Source organism: Kogia breviceps, chromosome 6, assembly GCF_026419965.1.
Source record: "Kogia breviceps isolate mKogBre1 chromosome 6, mKogBre1 haplotype 1, whole genome shotgun sequence".
Classification (NCBI taxonomy): domain Eukaryota; kingdom Metazoa; phylum Chordata; class Mammalia; order Artiodactyla; family Physeteridae; genus Kogia; species Kogia breviceps.
In genome coordinates this window covers 84,996,141-85,013,103 of record NC_081315.1, presented here as the reverse complement: position 1 = coordinate 85,013,103, position 16,963 = coordinate 84,996,141, and the positions used below count along the sequence as shown (strand labels likewise).

At 44.3% G+C, this 16,963-nt stretch overlaps 1 long non-coding RNA gene across 1 annotated transcript in view; it reads right to left on the bottom strand.

Moving 5' to 3' along the window:
• Window positions 1–2,729: 2,729 nt before the first annotated feature.
• Window positions 2,730–16,963, bottom strand: part of LOC136794389 (uncharacterized) — a 42,325-nt gene continuing 28,091 nt past the window's right edge. Inside the window, exon 3 of the long non-coding RNA XR_010841083.1 lies at window positions 2,730–4,442. This is a non-coding gene — a long non-coding RNA (uncharacterized lncRNA). The remainder of the gene's footprint in view (window positions 4,443–16,963) is intronic.

The window sequence follows — 16,963 nt, the reverse complement described above, 5'->3', positions numbered from 1 at the left end:
TATTTTTTTGCTTGTTTCTACTTGCAGATAGCCTGGCTTCCCTGGACTCTCAGCTCTGTCTCTGTGACCCAAGGAAACTACTGTTCAGCTTTGCTTGGGTTCCCCATTCCTGTGGGGAATGACATGGAAACTCTCCAGGTAATAAGAGCTCAGGCAGACATAGAGCTCATCTCATTTGTCTCCTGTCAGTCAGAGATCACCACTCATTGTCTGATGTCCAATACCTTGAGTATTGTTACTTCATATGTATATTTTTATTTTCAGCTGTTTCAGGCAAGTAGATAAATCTAGTTCCAATTATTCTAGCTTGACTAGACTTGGAAGTCCCTATATTCTTATTTAACCTACTATTTTCCTTTAAAATGCCTAACTTTTCCTTTATTCACCCTAAGCATTTGTATTAACATAATCACAGATTTGAGACTGCTGTATTGTCTTTATTATAAAGCACATTAAAGTAAACATCACACTATTAACATTTTTAAATGTACATTTGTATACCACCTCAAATTATCATGCTTACTTCAGTAGTACCCATACTACAAGTTGGGCAAAACCAGCTTCTAGCATTCACCTTGACTGCCCTACCTCATTCACCTCCCTCCCCAACTCATACCAGGAGAACAGAAAATTCTCTGGGAGACCAGTAATCTACTTTGTACCCATTGTTTTTTAGACTTTTTTTTTTTTTTTTTTTTTTTTTGTGGTACACGGGCCTCTCACTGTTGTGGCCTCTCCCGTTGCAGAGCACAGGCTCTGGACGCGCAGGCTCAGCGGCCATGGCTCACGGGCCCAGCCTCTCCGCGGCATGTGGGATCTTCCCGGACCAGGGCACGAACTCGTGTCCCCTGCATCGGCAGGCGGACTCTCAACCACTGCGCCACCAGGGAAGACCTGTTTTTTAGACTTTTGAAAAAGGAAACCTTTGTATATGAAAATCTTGCACACGTATGAAAAACCTAATCCCTGGCATATTCCAGAGCTTTGAAGACAAGTTACACACCTGCTGAAAAGCATCCTATAACTGTCAGAGCCCTGGAGCCGACCTGCATAGATGTCCACTCCTGAGTCAAAAGATGAAGGTCCTCTGTCTCGGCTTCTCTTCTAGCTCCCATCCTCTCTGCTCTGCTGGTTCCCAGCTGATGGGTGTGTTACCTGAACCTGCACAACATTCAAGAGGCTGATGGGGACAATTTAGCTTGACACAGTTAGGGATCTGGGAACAAGGAAGGAAATTGCTTAACTCTTTGGTGAAGTCAAACCAATCAATGTTGCTATTTAAGCTTTCAATTAAAAACAGAACAACAAAATTCTATTCTATTCTCTTACAAATCTTCACTTTATGATCTATATTTTGTGTTATAGAAAGGAAGCTGTAGACTGAAGAGAATAAATTTTGATGTCCTAAGTATACGCCCCCACAAGGAGGACCAGTACCCAGTAATAATGGGAAGATTTTTCCTGACTCTTCCTGCCAACTCCCACAAAGTATTCACTGTCTTCCAAAGGCATTCTAACACCTTCTAAAGCAGTTCTCAGGTCAGTAATTCTTTGTAAACCATTGACTTTATTTCTGCTTTAACAGGGAATGCAAGCACAAATAGCCTGTAGGGCGGGCTTCCCTGGTAGCGCAGTGGTTGAGAGTCCGCCTGCCGATGCAGGGAACACGGGTTCGTGCCCCGGTCCGGGAAGATCCCACATGCCGCAGAGCGGCTGGGCCCGTGAGCCATGGCCGCTGAGCCTGCGCGTCCGGAGCCTGTGCTCCGCAATGGGAGAGGCCACAACAGGTGAGAGGCCCGCATACCACCAAAAAAAAAAAAAAAAAATAGCCTGTAGGGCAAGGTAGAGAAAAAAAATCCACATCACAAAGATATGTGGCATTTGACATGTATGTCAGTGTTAGGGATGAAGGGGGAGTGTTGGGTCTGTGGAGACCTAGAGAAGGTGTGACCTGTCCAAAGAGATCCTCCAAGTGTCAGCTGATGATGATTTGAGTGTTCCTAAGTCTTTCAATTTGTAAAATAATCTGGAAAGGGTTTTTTCCATGAGAAATTTTCTGATATTTTAAAAAACAGGATGGAAAGAGAGGAAGGAAGGAAGGAAGGAAGGAATCTAACAGCATTAATCAGTAGACTGCACCACAGGACACCATTTGGCAAACTTGTGGCATACCTCTGTCAAGGGTAATCTGTATTTGAAACTTCTCTGCTGCTGTTATGTAAGGAAGTTGATCCCTCTTTATCGGTTGGGCTGATTGTGTGTGGGTCAAAAGAGTGAGAGGTGGAAGGAATCAGATTATCTTCTATTATTTTAGGCTGAACTATATTAAAGTTCTGCTTTTTTTTTTTTTTAAAGTCAAAAAGGGTGGAATATTTGCAGTGTCAAAAGGATTAGCCTAGGGCTTCCCTGGTGGCGTAGTGGTTGAGAATCCGCCTGCCGATGCAGGGGACACGGGTTCGAGCCCCGGTCCGGGAAGATCCCACATGCAGCAGGGCGGCTGGGCCCGTGAGCCATGGCCGCTGAGTCTGTGCGTCCGGAGCCTGTGCTCCGCAACGGGAGAGGCCACAACAGTGAGAGGTCCGTGCACCACAAAAATAATAATAATAATAAATTTTTAAAAATTAAAAAAAAGATCAGCCTAGTAGAGTTGTTGGTAAACACCATGACCCTGGGCATAGTCCTATGATTGAGGTAACAACTCTGGATATTTATTACATATTACAATTATTACATATTTATTTATTACATATTACATTACATAGTTATTACATATTAGATATTTATTACATATTACATATTTATTACAGAGGGTGGGCTACCTGCTGTTACCAATAGACTCTAAAGCAGTGGTCCCCAGTGGTGCCTTTTTGGCACCAGGGACCAGTTTCATGGAAGACGATGTTTCCACGGAGGGGAGGAGGATGGTTCAGGCGGTAATGTGAGCGATGGGGAGCGGCAGGTGAAGCTCCACTCGCTTGCCTGCCACTTACCTCCTGCCGTGTGGCCAGGTTCCTAACAGGCTGTGGACCCATAGCTTTCCATGGCCTGGGGGTTGGGAACCCCTGCTCTAAAGTATAAAATGGCTTAAACACAGTAAAAGCTTATGCCTCCCTCACTTACACAGTCCAAAGCAGTTTCGTCTTGCCAGGAGGCTGTGTTCAACACCTTGTTTGGAAACCAAGGTAGAAGCTCTTCAATATTCAACTTTCAAGGTCACTCCATGAGCCAATATGCAGCAGCAGCAGCAGAAGAAAGTATATGAGAGGTTCCAGCAGGCCAGATCTAGGAGTGGCCCACCTCATTTTTGCTCACATTCCACTGCAAGGGAAACTGAAAAATGTATACTCACTGTGAGTCAAGAAAGAAGAGAAAACGGGTTGATGATCGGCTGGCAATCTCTGACTCAAAAAGGAAGGCTCAAAGTAAGTTGGCAGCTGGGTTAAAACATAGGCGATTAGGCACATCAACCTTTAGAAGATGTCTGGCTCTGAAACCTCAGAATTCAAGCACAAATTAGGAAGTTTTCCAGAGGACTTACAGAATTTCAGGTTTGGAAAACACTTTTAAGCCATTTTGTAAGTCAGCTTTAATAGTGATTGGTAGAAAGAAGATGGACCGTGCTACTAACCAGCTCCGTGACCTTTGGTAAGTTTTAACCTGTCTGAGACTTAGACTCCCTTTCTATAAAACGGAGGTAAAAATATATAATTTTTAGTGTTGTTCTAAGAATTTGAGATGACTTATATAGTGTACATGCATGACACATAGTCATTATGAAATCTAGCCACGTGTTTATCCAGGGTCTATTAAGATGCCTCTACGGGCAGGGAGCTCAATGCTTCCAGGGTAGCCCTTTCCATTTCTATGCAGAGCTGACAGCCAGGACTGTTCTTTGTCTCAAACAAAATCTGTTTTCACCTTGAGTCCTACTTCTATGCACTCCTAAAACCACACGGAACGAGGTGAATCATTTTTCTTCTTTTGCCAGTTCTTTGGATATCTAAAAATAGCACTCATACCCTGAGGCTGCTCTTCCAGTTTCTTCTGCTTTGAATCCCTCACCATTCTTGTTGCTTTTATCTGAAGAACTTCTGCTTTGTCTTTATGCTCAAAACGTCATTCCCTTACACTCCAAGTAAGATCTGAGTAGCATAGAGTGCAGTGGTAGCATCTTCTCTTCTGTTTAAGAAATGCACTAGTCAGGGTTAGGGTATCAGTTATGCTCCTATAACAAAGGGACTTCAAAATACACTTGTTCAAATAAGAGAGAAATCTTTTTTTCTCTCATTTAACAGTCCAGGGTTAGGCAGGTAGTCCAGGACAGGTAGGTGGCTTATTCAAGGCCTGAGATTTCTTTCACTTTCAAGGTCTTCCCGTCTGCTAGGATGTTGTCTTCATGTATGGTTACAGCTGGCTCACCAGTGCCACATCCAGGTGCCAGGCTACATTGGAGGAGAAGTGGCGGGTGAGCAATGTTCTTATACGGAAGCAAATACAATGCATGCTCAACACATCTGCTCCATCCATTAGTGAGAACTTAATCACATGGTCACAACTAGCTACAAGGGAGACTGGGTAATGTAATTCTCCTTTGGGAGGAGGGAAAGAGGGTGGAACACTGTACTTTGCTCTAATGGAAGTGGGTTCTATTACCAGGAAGGAGGGGAGAACGGACATAGAAAGAAAACTGAGTCTCTGCCATAAGAAACTGTGAAAAACTAAAAGTCCCCCAAATTAAAAGAAATTAGGAATAATTAGCAAGAATAAGGTAAACTTGCTAAGAGGAAATGGTGGAAAATACTAAACAGGGTATCTGTAGCTCTGCTATGTGGCAAGCTGGAAGGTAACAGTGACAAATGACAAATGGCTGCATAAGTGGAACTGTTATCATCTTTACCTGGAAAATGAATGACTAAACTTGGTGGATGATTTCACCAGAAAGTTAAGTTAGAAGTTAAGCATTTTTTAAGTCCTACATGTTACAGTTATGAAACAATCTAGTAGAAATCATCTTTCCAAGAAAAAAAAAAAAACCTCTGTGAAATGAGAAAAATGACTAGCTTTCCTATTCTCCAAGGAAGAGTGAGATTGACTGAACTAAACAGAACTTTCCAAACTCCAATGTCAGTTATCCTGCCCTCGGTAGAATAGGCAATTTAATCTGTAAATTCCCCAAATGTCAGTAAATGAAAAAAGCAGACAAATTGGAGAAAACAAATATTTTCATTTTGGAGTCGGGTGGGAATAATTACTGTGAAATATGCTAAGTGCCTAGCTTGGTTTCTGGTGATTTCTTGGGGTTTTAAGATTTCATTTTCATGATTCATTGGCCATAAATCATCGAAAATACCAAGAAGTAAAATATGCTTTAGGCTAAATGCATAAATCCCCCTCAGCTTTTAGTAGGACTCAAATATTGACATTCAAAAGGAGCAGTTTTTTCCCCATATGGTAACTACAGTCAAGCCCCAACATTATTGTTGAAAAGTAAACTCCAAGCGTATATACCCTATTGAACATTAGTGAATTCGGCAAAATCATCGCAGTTTTTAAAAAGGATACTCTACTCACTAATTTAATTGCTTTTAAAGGAGAGCAGCTAATACTAAAATGACCACATTTTACGTTCTCCATTACAGTTGAGAGTTAGTGCAGTGACAAGAAGAAATGTCTGAGAATGCATAGTGCACTAGGCTGGACGCAGAGCTAGTATGTGTCCTGCTCAACAGCCTCAGGTATTACCGAAATTTCCCTGGGTAAACTTTCTATTTGAATCACTTTCAGAAAAGAATAGAGGTTATCAAATCTGAAATCAGTCTTTGGAATGGGGAAGTCCCCATTCTTGAGCAACAGCACAGAAAAAGATTTTGGAATTTTTAAATTAATGTGAAGGCAATTACTCCAGGAGGGTTTAGTTCACTTCTCTCAGCATCTGTTCTGTGGGATTTCTTTCTTTCTTTTTTCCCCCAGAGGTAATTCTCAACAGCCTTCTTCTAGAACTAGCTTTGAAGTCCTCTGAACACCTGTGTAGATTATAAAGCAGGGGGGCAGAGCTTCCACACCCAAACTCTAAATTTACAATGCAGCATGACAGTTAAGACATGCCCCCCAGCATCTTGTTTAAAAGTTAAACCCAAGCTCGATATAATCTCCTGCAATGGTTAACCCTTGCCCGGATTGAGCACATATTCCCTGTATTGGAGAAGGATAGACTCTACTTCTGTAAGCTGTAACTCTTTCTTCAGAAACATATGACACCTGGGTGGATAGGCTTTTGTGATAGGTGCTCTCAGAACATTGTAGAGAATCTCTGACAGTCCCTTATTCTTTCCTTAGGGGCCAAGAGTGACAAAATGTACACACCTGATAGGTTCCTCCACCCCTTGGTTCCTTGGATTTTGAATTAACATGTTAATGACACTCCTGGGGAATAAAGGGACAATTTGTCTTTCTAACATTACCGGGGCCACAGCCTTTACCCTATTCTCTTTCTTCTCAGATATCCCCACTCCTTATCCTGAGGGAAAGTGTTGGGGACTGGCCTTATTTCCTGATGTAGGTGCAAGGATGGAATTTGAAGGATCACAGGAAGAGTGCGAGAGGCTGGAACAAGAAAAGCCAGGACAAAACACTAGGGCTTGGGTTAACTTGGGCTGGAAGGATTCTAGGACCAGGGGTCGGGAGCTGTGAGGGGTCAGAGAGCTGGTGGTGCTGGGCGTGCAGAGACAAGGGAAGAATAGCCAGGAGACCTTGATTGAAAGCCAAGGTTTGCCTGAGGCAGGAAGTTCCTCACATCCTTCCAGTGGGGGTGGGACCAGACCCTGGGCCTGGCTAGCCTTGGCCTTGCAGGTGCAGGCAGGGAAGCGGCTGCACCTGGCTCGAGTGGGTGTGTAGGTGGGAACGAGAGAGACACCTGGTTTCTGGCTACAGATCTGGTTCTTATCCAGAGCCACTCCCTGACCTCATAAACCATGAATTCTCTGGCTCCTTCCTTGGAGTCCCAGGAGCCCTCTCTTCCTAGCCTGTTTCTCAGTCTGGCTTTTATCTTGTAATTTTAACTTTGCCATAGACTGGTCCTAATTTCACCCTCTGTGCCTAACTAAGATCAACCCTACTCCTATTCCTGATAGGGCTGATAAGGACCCTCCCAGAGTTTTTTGTCTCTTGGGCCCCAGACTATTTTCAACCTCTAGTTAAGATGAATCTCTAGGCAGTAGTTACCATCTTGTCATCAATATATTTTTTTTTAACCTTCTCTCAGTTAATTATTTCAATCCCTGGTTCCGGCCATTTATGCATGGGAATACATCATGACATGAAGAAGATTTGGCCAGGATCCCAGATCTTGGAACCCTCAGTCAGATCATACCACAACAAAAGGCCCATAGGACATGCTTTTCTCTTTGTCCCACTACCTTTCTCTGGCCTCCTGTCTGGTGGGTTGTGAGCCTGTTGAGCATAAGCTTCCTTCCTTCTGACCCCAGGTTGGTTCTAGGATCACAGTCCCCTAACCCCAACCTCCACCAAGCTGGAGGTTGCCTCCATCCAGCCTGTCTTCCTGTACCTGCCTCAGGACATAGACTCAAATAAGACACAGGGAAGACAGACCCAAGATTATTCCACATACTATTTTTACTTACAAATTTTATTTCCTCCTACCATTATATGTTCTACTCCCTAGAATAGTATAATCTTACAAAATCCATTGTCTATTGTGTCCATTTCAGACTTTCCCATCTTTATGAATAGAATTTCTCTCTCTAGGAAAAAATGCACATACAGAGACAATTGCATACAATTTCAGGGTGCCCATGGAGCCCCAGAAGCCCCTGCATGAATCCTGGGTAAAGACCAAGTTAGTAGTTGCCTTCTAACCTTGATAAATGGACTTGTAGACACTTTCATGAGACCTTTTCTGTTCATTTTGATCCAAAACAATTTTCCAACAAGTTCCCTGGGCTCTGTGCAGCCCTTCTTTCCAGTTCCTCTCTGTACAGTTACACTGACGTTATCATCATCAACACCATCTTCACTAATAATGTCATTCCACCTGGGCTCCATCTTACACCCTAGACCTGGGTAACGTTTATGCAAGTGAGGGGCCCAAAGGTTAAGCCTCATTGGCTCCATGGTAAGTCCATCTCTGTATATTAGCTTGTAAGAGGCCCACCAGGAGGCTGCCTTGCTCAGTGATTTCCCATCTATTTGGAGGGTTGGGGGGTATTTCTTTTACATGCAGCTCAGAGCTCCTGTAGCTTCATGTCTTCAGAAAGCCTGTGCCTGACTGCCAAGCACAACAGCAACAGCTTATGATGATTAATTAGATTTTTAATTAATGCCTCACCACTTAATTAAGAAGGATCCCTTGGAGTAAAACCCCAACTAAATATTCTTTCTTTTATTAATCCTCCCTGCCTGATAGCAGAGGAAACAATGAGACAAAGGCTGTGACGTGTGTTGGTTTTTATTCTCCCAAGAGGTCATAAAGATAATATCAGAACAGCTGTAGAGGTTCCAACTTCTTTCCATAAAACATTTTCATTCTCTGGATGGCTAGATGTGACTAGCCATCCAGAGTCACTAGATGTGACTTATTTTCATTATTCAGCTCTTTTTAATCCAGCAACATTTATTGAGCAGTTACTATGTGCTGGGCATTGTTGTAGGCGCTCTGGAGATTCAAAGAGGGTAACTGCTGCCCCTGCCTTCCAGGGAACCCTGGGCTCAGAGAGGCAGCAAGGCCCACCGGGGTGAAAAGATAATTAGCACAAGAAAGATGAGGCAGGATATTAAAGAAATGACCATCAATGGAGTTTGAAACTCCCTCTGGTGACAGTGCCCCAGAAGAATCCCAAAGCTGGCTTCATTAGTCACAGTGTCATCATGGACCAAGCCTGGTGCTGGACACTTTACATACATTAATTCTCACAATTTAGAGTAGAGGTCAATGAAGCTGTGAGTACCTTGCCCACGACACTCACCCTGGTTGAATCCCCTTGCTATATCCTCCCACTGCACTGGGTTGGTTGCCTGTCATTACACACACACCCCTCCTAATAATTGTTCAATGCCCTCTCCACTGCAGCCTCCATCAGAGAAAGGATTGTGTGTCTGCATTGGTCACCACTGTATCCCCAGCACCTGATACAGACCAGCATAAAAACTCAATAAATATTTGGTGAAAGAACTGATGGAATGAGGGGAGGGAGGAGAGAGGGAGAAAGGGAAAGAGTGAAAAAGAGACGAAGGATGGAAAGAAGGGAGGGAGAAATTGGAAACACAGCAAAGCCATAATTCTATTCTAGATCTGACTCCTTTAAAAGTCCAAACTCTCTTGGGCTTCCCTGGTGGCGCAGTGGTTGAGAGTCCAGCTGCCGGTGCAGGGGACGTGGGTTCGTGCCCCGGTCCGGGAGGATCCCACATGCAGCGGAGCGGCTGGGCCCGTGAGCCATGGCCGCTGAGCCTGCGCATCTGGAGCCTGTGCTCCGCAACGGGAGAGGCCACAAAAGCGAGAGGCCCGTGTACAGAAAAAAAAAAAAAAGTCCAAACTCTCTCTGCTCTGCCACACTGACCTTCAGGATCATCAGAGTGTGTGCATAGCCCTGAAAATGACTTCTGGGAAGGAAATGCTTGCCCTTGTGTAGTCTGCTTGAGAAGGTTGAAAATCATTGTCATTCTGTGATTGTCACCCCTTGTGTATAATGGTGCACCACTGGGAGTGAGTGGTTTCAGGCCAGTGGGAGCAACACCCACAGTGGAACATGTCCCCAGCCTCGGGGTTCCCACACTACCTATCCAGCCACGCTGGCCTCGCCTTCTCGGCTGAGTCAGTCCCAGCCTTCCCCTGAACCTGGCCTCCAGAGAGGCCCTGAGGCCCTGTCTGTCCAACTCAATGTGGAAAAATTCCTTGTCCTCTTTGCTCAGCCAAATCAAGATGGTCAGTCCTCTAAAGAAATTTTTACTAATGAAACTAAGAAAGGAAACACAAAACTAGTTTCCCAGAAGACTAACATTGGATGAGTTTACTGAATGTATTTTGCTAAACCATGCTTACCTAAACTGAGAGTGGTGGTACAGCTCACAAGTTGAACTCCCAGATTTCATTCCTTTACCCTTCCTATCTGGGCTGTATGCTAAAATTAAATATTCAGAGTTTTTCCACAAAGTAGATTCAGGTTGACAAGTCTTCCTAGTCTAGTGAGAGCCCTAATCTCTATCAGATCCTGCTCCCGGGTCCTTCCACTCACACCTGAACTGTCTTCTCTTGGCTCTGAGCTGTGGTACAGCTGTGCTACATGGGTCTTTGACCTATACAGTTGCTCAGGGCTTAGTACTCAGAAGGGCCTCTTGCTTGGGTTTTAATGCTCACCCAGTCGCTGCCTTGAAATTCTTAATAATTTGATCTTTGAATTTATATTTTGGAAGGGAAGCCGTAAAATAACTTGTTCACAGTCACAGAGCTGGTAAGTGGTAGATCCAGGATTCAAACCCAGATCTGGGATGTGCCCTTAATCAATATGCTTCATGGTAGAAGGGCTCAGAGGAGAAATCACTCAGTCAGCAGGGGCAGGGAAGAGATCCTGGAGAGGGAGGGACCCAAAACAGGATATGGATAAAGGAGAGGCTTTAGGAAGAAAAAAGAGAGAGAGAGAGAGCTACTGAATCAGAAACTCTGAAAGTGGGCCCAAGGATCAGTGTTTTAACAGCCGTGATTCTGCTATATGCTCAAGTTCGAGAACTGCCGAATTAGTTAATACACTTCAAGTACTAAGAGAGCTGTACTTGGCGCTCTGCTTCCTCAGTGTGAAACAGTATTAATAGCTGCAGGCCCACAGAGCTTCCCCCGGGGCTTTAACCCCACCCAGGTCCTGTCCTAGTTTCCTGAGCCCCTTAGGAGTCTCCACCTTGATGGTGTGTGGCATCTGCCTTCCTTCGCGCTGCGCGTCTCTTCAAGCCTTCCATAACCTCCCCTGACCAATTTGCCCAGCCCAGGGAGATTCTGGCCCAGCTGCTTGCTGGGCCTGGAGGCTGTCCTGAGGCTCAGCGCACCTGGTGGGGCCCACACCCTTTCCAGGTCCAGTCTTGGCAAAAGAGATCTTGCCTTAGGCGAACCTGACTCTTGCCTAGGGCTTTGCTTGTGAAAATGCCTCTCCACGACTTAAACCACCCTCTGGGCTCTGCAGGAGGACTCAGAGCTAGGGTGCTGCCTCAAATGTGTTCGTTCTTCAGGCAAGCAAAGCTTGCATGAACTAAATAAAATAAATGGATGTGGTTTTTGTTTGTTTTTAGCTATTTGGGGCGACATCAGGTTGGACCATTTCATCTAAAGAATCCATTGACCTAGGTATTGTCAACTATGTACTTAGAACAAATAAAAACTACATTTAACTGTTCAGGTTTAAAATGTGTAGAGCATCACTTTGCTGCCAGTGTGATTATGGCAATGTGAACAAGCTTCATTGACCTGGGACACAAGAAAATACCACCAATGCCAACTCAGCAATATCTAGATCTCCATCTAGACATCTACTTCCTGGAGCCACTCTTCCGGAAGTCCTCCCAGATGGGGTTTAGAGAGTTCTAGAGACAGAATGCTAGAAATAACCATATTAAATCAGGGCTAGATGAAGACCCAGCTTCATGGTCACCATTTTGAAAATTTTCCTAATTTTTGAACAAGGAGCCCATATTTTCATTTCATTTCACACTGGACAAAATTATATAGATGCTTTCGTTAAGACCTCTGGGCTGGAGGGGGGGATAAAAGAACCAAGAAACAAAAATCGGAGTTGTGAGTCAAGCTCTCCATCAGCTTCCTCTCTCTGTTTGCGGGGTTCTCGACCTCAACCTCCATGACCCTCAATGGAAAGTATCGCCTTGTGAGACTATGGTGCCATCTCGCAGTAAATAAGAGTGTGAACATGGATAGACCTGGGGCCTCACAGGTCTGGTTCAAAACCTAACTCAACAATGGATCAGCCATGGTAACTCTGAGCAAGTTCCCCAACCACCTTATGCCTCTGTTCACTCCTCTATAAAAAGGCAAAACCAATCACACATGCTTCTTACAGGCCCCAGAGGGATATTGTGACAGTCAAGTGAGGAAATGAGGATAGAGTACCCAGCACATAGTGATTGTTGGTGAACATCAACTTTTTTTTTTTTTTTTTTTTTTTTTTTTTTTTTTGCGGTACGCGGGCCTCTCACTGTTGTGGCCTCTCCCGTTGAGGAGCACAGGCTCCGGAAGCACAGGCTCAGCGGCCACGGCTCACGGGCCCAGCCGCTCCGCGGCATGTGGGATCCGCCTGGACCGGGGCACGAACCCGCGTCCCCTGCATCGGCAGGCGGACTCGCAACCACTGCGCCACCAGGGAATCCCCAACATCAACTTTTATTTTATTTTATTTTTCAAGCATTTTTTAAAATTTTATTTTATTTATTTATTTTTGTCTGCGTTGGGTCTTCTTTGCTGCGCGCGGGCTTTCTCTAGTTGTGGCGAGCGGGGGCTACCCTTGGTTACGGTGGACAGGCTTCTCATTGCGGTGGCTTCTCTCCTTGCGGAGCACGGGCTCTAGGCACGCAGGCTTCAGTAGTTGTGGCACACGGGCTTAGTTGCTCCACCGAATGTAGGATCTTCCTGGACCAGGGCTCAAGCCCATGTCCCCTGCATTGGCAGGCGGATTCTTAACCACTGTGCCACCAGGGAAGCCCAGAACATCAACTTTAAATATGTAAGGTTATACTTTCACCAAAGGTCTTTGATAGAATGTGATAAGAGCAGAAAAGTTGTGTCAGATTATGCAAAAAGGCAAACACTGGTGACTTTGACTTCTCTGTCCCAGAACTGACGGTCCTCTTATTACCTCACATTGCTACTGCTGGTTTAAACGTTTTGTTGTTGTCATGTTGCTTTCATTGTAAATCTACAGTCATGGGAGACTAAGCTTTTGACCTTACATTCAAAGTGAGCAGAATTTTGTAGAAGAAAGGAATGGGGTAGGTGGAACTGTGGGGAAAGACTCCATAAGGGAGGTAGGTGAGCCAGGCTCTGACCAGACGTTGTCACGTCAGCATACAGGATCTGGGCCCTGTAAGTGTGACCACCTTCAGAGTTTACATTTTCTTTCCGTTCTAGGGAGTTGGGGAGAGGCTGGAGTGTTTATCTTCATTTGCTAAGCTAAACTTTTGACAGATTCTTACAGGGGATACGGATTTGCCTTCTCCTGCACCAGGATGCTGGGAGGTCAGAGTGAGCCCAGAGGTTAGAGAAGATGGTGGCAGTTATCGTGATCCTCTCCTCCCAGCACCAACCACCACCTCTTCCTCTGGGGCTGGAGGAAGAGAGGGATGCGCTAGCCAGAAAGACTGATTCAGTCAGCTCCCAAGGTCTTCTCTCAAGGGGTGCATTTACATTTTTGTCCATTACAAACAAACAAAAAATCTATGCGAAATAAAAATTTTAAATCCTCAGTTTTCCTTCATTGTAGGGCTTAAGATCTGAAGTACTCTCAATCTCATCCCCTTTGCCAATGAAAATTCTTAAGCAAGACCAAGGCCGTTTTGGAGGATGTTTATGCCAGTCTCTCCCAGGAAGTTACCTGAGGAGTCAGGCTGATGTAGCGCCCGGTGTGCCAGGTGGCCACACGTTATGCTTGTCAATCACATATTCACGGTGACACTCTAAGGAGACTCATGTGGATGACATACTTAGTGCTGATATAATTTCCAGTGATTTGGTGAGAATGTTTTAAAAGGCACTGTAAAGCTTTTTAGACATAAATATAGCCAGTTTCTTATAGCACCTAAGCTGCTAAATATTACCTCCATGATGGTAAAACAGAAGACTCAAAAAGTTTCCCAAATTAAAACATCCCAAGGGCTTCCCCGGTGGCGCAGTGGTTGAGAATCTGCCTTCCGATGCAGGGGACATGGGTTCGTGCCCCGGTCCGGGAAGATCCCACATGCCACGGAGCGGCTGGGCCCGTGAACCATGGCCGCTGAGCCTGCGCATCCCGAGCCTTTGCTCTGCAAAGGGAGAGGCCACAGCAGTGAGAGGCCCGCGTACCACCAAAAAAAAAAAAAAAAAAAAAAAAATCCAAGTGAACGCGCTTAATTGGTGTTAAAGGAAAAACAACCAGTTAACACCCTTGATGCTGATAGTCGGAAATTTGGGTGATGTAGCTTCCCTGTCCTCGGGCACCCAGGTTGCTATCTATAGAAGATAAGTGACTCGGAGCCTGCCCAGTCAAGCCCTGATCCATGACTCCCCCTCAACCTCACCCCACTGCCCCCAAAAGAAAAAACTCAGAATTTCCTGGAGCAGCTTAACCCTAGCTACTCCATACCCCACTCAATCACTTAACCTTCTGGTGCATCTCCTCCATCTCTGGATGTTGTTCTACCAACTTGGGTCACTTACGTTGTATACATTTAAAGTCAGACATATCATCCTGTGGCCCTTCTGGACTTACATCCTTATTCACGGTGTTTTGCTTAAAGACCCTTTCTGAGTTGGCACTGAGAACTTTGGGAGTAGCTGAAGTTCCATGAGACCAAGCCCAATTTTCCTACTTCTCTCCCTTGTCAACCTAGAATGATGTCTATTTTTGCTCATTTTCAGCAATGACCTGTTTATTGGGAGCTGAATGACTGTGTTACGTAATCAAGAGTCGGAGCAGGCTGACTCCATCCAGAAAGAAACGGCACAAAGAAACCCTGTTCTGAGACCAACCTCCCTGCAGGTGAGGATACTTCCCTCCCCCCTCCCCTCTCTCCCCTCCCCTCCCCCAGGGATTGGCACACAGGATCAAACTGTTTGCTGACGTCTCCATCTGATTGCCCTGATTTCCGATTCGCCCCAGGAAATCTGGCTACATGAAAATAAGGTTTACATTTTCCAAGAGACAGGTGATAAAATGATGCACTCTTTCATTTTGGTCATTTGTTTAGCATGGGATTCCCCACCACCACCGCCAAACCTTGTTTTTCCACAAACACCTCATAGAATTTCTAGTTTATTATCCCACTGAGGTGAGAACCCTATGAGGAAGAGGTACTTAGATCCAGCAGATAATCAATGGCCAGATTAGATTTAATTCTGTTTAGAACTCTTTTCCTAGAGCACTTAAGAATCTAATTCTGGCTTCAGAGCAAGCTATAAAACAGGTCATTTAAACAAAGTAAAAAAAGAATAAAAACCTTAGATATATTACACACCATTTGTGTGACATGATGTGAGTAGTAAAATGTTGATCAAGTATTGGGCAGGCCAGGGTCAGAATTTTCAGCAAAATCTAACATTGCAGCACTTGCTCTGCCATGAAGAGCTGCAGCCACTGCTCCCTGCTGTTCTAACAGTGAGCCAGTTAGGCCTGTAAAATGGTAACCGATGACCCTAAGGCCCACCCTTGTAAAATGGCAGCTCGTTATCATGTGCCCTGTTTGTGGTTCCCAAACTGCTTCACTTGGCTTCAAGTCAAGTCACATAGAGTAATTGAGTGGAATGTAGCCAAGCCAATGAAAGCCAGGCACTTAAGGGGCTGCCACCACCCAGGCCCAGGCCCAGCCCCACCTCAGGGCATGCTTGGCCCCAACCCCACCTAATCAAGCTACTGATTTATCTTCAGGGAGGGACCCACAGAGCACTCTGCCAAGGTGCCCTTGTTAGGACTTGTCACTCCCTGGGACTCAGCTGGCCACCACGGCTGGGGCTTGTCTCTTGAGGCTATAAGAGTACCATTAAATACAACAGCTATGGCTTAATGTGTCCATAAGCACCTGGTTGATCTTGATGGTAGTGACAACAATTGAAAAAATAATAACAATATATTTGAAATGCTCAAGGATGTTTCCCCAAAGTTCAGCCAGGTGTGGTTTTTACCTGATCTTGCCAGGATCACATGAAAACCTTGCTGGCTGATTTTTAAATGCTCACAATGACAGTTGACGGGTATATAATGATTGTTTCTCAAGAACGATTGTGTTTCTGAGCATTTATTTATTTAATCTTTTTAAAATCAAGCTTACAATTTCCACAACTTATAATGTCAAATACAAGTTACCTGCTTTGAACTTAATATAGTACATTAAGGTGTTTCTTAAGAGTTGGGTGCATGTCTGAAGTTGTATTTAATTAATCAAATAATGTAGTGTATTTTGAATGTCCACTTACCGCAGGGTTTAAGTTTTAAGATGCATAAAATAAGTTTTAAGATAAATAAATAAAATAAAATACATTTAAATAAATTTAAAATAAGTTTATTTTAAATAAATAAAATAAGTTTAAGTTTTAAGATGCATAAAATAGCTGATCCATATGTAAAAGCTCTAGGAAACACAGAAAAAAAAAATCTACTAAAGCACTGGAGAAAAGATCAAATGGATTTTGACTGAGATCCAAGTCCAAAATACAGAAGGCAGAGAACTTTGAAGAAAGAAGGGAATAGCTGGAAATAGCAAAAGCAAAATTGGGAGGACCTTGAATAATTAAAAGAATGAAATACGAAAAATGACCAAGCTGTAATCAGTAAGGAAGAATACAACATAAGAAAAGTCTCTTATAAATGAGAACAAGATATTGGAGAGAAACCATAAATATAACAAATAAAAACATTACATTTTAACATGATGGAAGTGTTTCACTCAATCCATTGTATGTCAGAGACTAGCCAGGTACCCACCAAACCCATTTTCTTCTTCTTCCAGGTGCACAGCTAGACTACATTTCCCAGACTTCCTTGCAGTTCACTGTGACCATGTGACTGAGTCCCAGTCAATAGAATATGGGTCAAAAGTGATGTTCACCACACCAAGGCTTGGCCCGTTAAGTCCTCCCATGCAATCCTTTATGATCTTTCTCTCTTTTCTCATCTCCTAGCTAAATGCTGAGGATCAGGGGCAGACTTCAGGGCTCAAGGGCTTAGTGGAGCTGCTAGATAAAAGGAACCCATCCCTACCAACCCAA